We start from the raw sequence: 3399 nt of genomic DNA on the forward strand, positions 1-3399 counted from the left end.
ATCATTTGTATTGAGTTTCATTCATTCATATATATATGTATTGACCCCCTTCTTCAAATTAGATGTTTCGGAAGCGGGATGAACTCCTAGCACCAGCTCGCATGCGAGCAATTCAAGAGGAATTGGCGGCATTCTTTCTTGACCAAGTGATTGCTGAAGACGGATAATACTATGTGGACCATGAGTCCGTATGATTATATTTGTAAGAGATAATTATTGTATATATGTAGCCGGTAGTGTCGGATAGATATACGAGAACTTGTTGTTCGACCAATCTCTCGGAGAAGGAGAGGTGGTCGATATCACTTCTCTCTGTATGCATATATGTTCATGACGATCTTCTGTTTCCTTCGTTTGCTTACTAGCTAACTAGCGTGTCTAGTCCTCTCTATACGTATGTATAGTACGTAGCATCGACCAAGCACGGACGTAAGAGAGGACACTTCTCTCTATTAACTATAGCTAGCTAACACAATATATGAAACACCTAAATTAACCCCCCCCAACCCCCCCCCTTTCAAAAAAAACAAAAACCCCAGGCACAGAAATGCTGATGCGCGGATGCCTATTGGTCCCGGTTGGTGCCACCAACCGGGACCAAAGGGTCTCCTGCCTGGGCTCTGCGCACTGCCCATGTGGAGGCCCATCAGTCCCGGTTCTGGATTGAACCAGGACTAAAGGGTCGGGGCATTAGTACTGACACTTTAGTCCCGGTTTAGGAACCGGGACTAAAGGCCCTTACGAACCGGGACTATAGGCCCTTTTTCTACCAGTGATCTATGGCCATGGCTGGCCTAGCGGATATCCATAATAATAGTTGTTGGGGTCGTACTGTGATCAGGAGGGATAGTTGGGATCATACTGATGTGCAGCGGTTATCGCCTGCTGAGCTGCAGCGTGGAGTCGACCTGCCTCCGCTCTCCTCTCGTACTCTTTTGCCTCCTCTCTAGTAATAACATATCTTCCTTTTGTCTGTGAATCAAAGAAGGCAGGAGCAGGGAGAGTAATACGGAAAACACGTGCTTTATCAAAAATTAAACGATATAAGAGAGGTGATTCAGGCCTCTCGACAAACTAGTGTGAAGCCATAGAGTCATAATCTAAATATGCAGGAGGCAACTCCATATCACCCTCACGAATATCTATTTCAAGAAATGAGCTAAGCGGGTTGCAAAAATTCCTCCAAAGAAATCTCCATTATGTCTTGCTTGTTAGGTGATGACTTGCTTGGTGACACACCCCGAGTATGTTGATTTCAATAGTGATGAAGATGACTTGTTAGGTGATGACTTGCTTGGTGACAACTCTAGTGATGAATACTATGATGAAAGACCAATTAATCGTGCTAATCAAGATAAAACGAATGACAATGATAAGGAGAAGATTGAGGCTCTAACTAAAGAACTAAAAACTCTTAAGTTTGCTCATGACACTATCTTCGAAGATCACCGAGAACTTTTAAGAGCTCATGAGAAACTACGCTTTGAAAAGCTCAATCTTGAGCAAGAGCATGAGTTCTTAAAGGCAATCAATGATGATCTCCGCAAGAAAAGTTCTTCTTACATTGCCAAGCGTTTACGCTTATCCACTTACATGCCTCAAGTCAAGTCTAGTAACAAGAAAGATTCTTCCTCTAGTAGTAACAATGATCATGCTAAATCCAATATTGTTGCTTCTAGTAGTTCTCTTGATTCCACTAATGATTCTCTTAGCCAAGTTACACTTGAGCAAGAAAATAGCTAATTGAAGGGAATTATAGAGAAAGGAGTGTACAAAAGCCTTGCCGGGAGTAAGCAATTCGAGGAAATTGTGCGTAAGCAAGGAATGCACCGGAAGAATCAAGGTGTTGGTTTTGAACGAAAGTTCGATGCCAATGGAGTTGAATGGGAAGAAGATCAATACCCCAAGACGAAGTTTTTCCCTCAACAAGAGAAGTTCAAGGGGACACAAGCTCAAGATGATCTTCCACCACAAGACTACAAGCAAAAAGGCAAGGACAAGCTTCAAGAGGAAATTGATGCACTTGAAGAAGCTCAAAAGACCTTAGTCAAGTGGATTCCCAAGACTACTTCAAGTTCCACTTCATCAAGTACGACTACAACTCCAAGGATTCCCATCAAGATGATGTGGATCCAAAAGAAGAAGAACTAGAAAGTTCTTGAGGGTGACTCCGCCAACATACTTCACTCTTATCATTTTGGCAAGAACAAGTGCAATCAACTTCCACATCTTGCACTAGTTCAAGGAGTCACAAACCCTCTTGTTGGTAAGACAAGGGACAAGGTAACCTAAAAAGCTTTCATGGACATCATCTTTTGTGTGCATCACTCTATGTCTATGGATATCCTTGTTTGTTCCTTGTGGGACTAACCCATGTAGGTATTGAAAGTGCAATTTACTCAAATGGATAGCTCCAAGAGATCTACATCAACATTGAGCATCCACATCTTCAACATCTACATGAAGTCATCATCGACAAAACCCAAGGTTAGTTCATCCCTCTTAGGGGGGATATCACATCTAGGGGGAGCTTTACTCTAACACTTGAGCTAAAGCAACTCTAAAGATGTGAACAAAACAATGCTTTATGTAAAAGTGGTAACCCCACTTGAGCTTAAACGATGAGTATGACCTACGATCAAGTGTTCTCACTTGACTCCTAAGTCAATATACTCATATATAGATGACCTAGTCATCGCAAATTGCTTGATAGATGCTAGAATTGGTTGTGCATGCTTTGCCACATATTTCATTTGCTATCTTATTGTGTGAGCATGTTGGTTGCATATTTTACTCATTCAAGGACATCCACTTGTTGTTTTGATTGTTTGGCTTTTTCTTCTTTTGCCAAGTGGATGGACAAGAATGCCTAAGAACCTCCCCTAGCTATCTATGCTTTTCTCGTCTCAAACTCTATTCATGCTGCATCACAAAATTTGATCAAGTCAGATTCGAACCACTCTGTGTGAGGAGCGCTCGGAGTCCCCGATTCGTCATAGACTTAAACTTCCAAAACCTCTTTATGAATCTCGGTCCGACCGATAATCCATTTGGTCCTACCGAGTTCATTAAGTTGATCTAGGTTTTCGATCTCGGTGCAACCGATTTGAACTTTTCGGTCACACCGAGTTGCAATAACTGCACACAGTTTTGCATCTCGGTGCCACCGAGTTGTTCCACTCGGTCACACCGACAGGGTCGGGCTATATATAGTGACGGGCAGAATTTTGGAAATTTCTCCGAAACCTCCTCGCCCACGCAATAGCCTGCTCTGCCCCCGAGGTCTCCGGATCGTCTCCTCACCGCCAGCAGCCTCCAGTCGCTGGTCTTCGCCGCCGTCAACGGATTTCTGCCCCGCCATTGCCGCCGTAGCAAGTCCACGCCGAACTAGGGTATGGA

Source organism: Triticum urartu, chromosome 5A, assembly GCF_056163025.1.
Source record: "Triticum urartu cultivar PI428250 chromosome 5A, HENAU_Tu73, whole genome shotgun sequence".
NCBI lineage: Eukaryota > Viridiplantae > Streptophyta > Magnoliopsida > Poales > Poaceae > Triticum > Triticum urartu.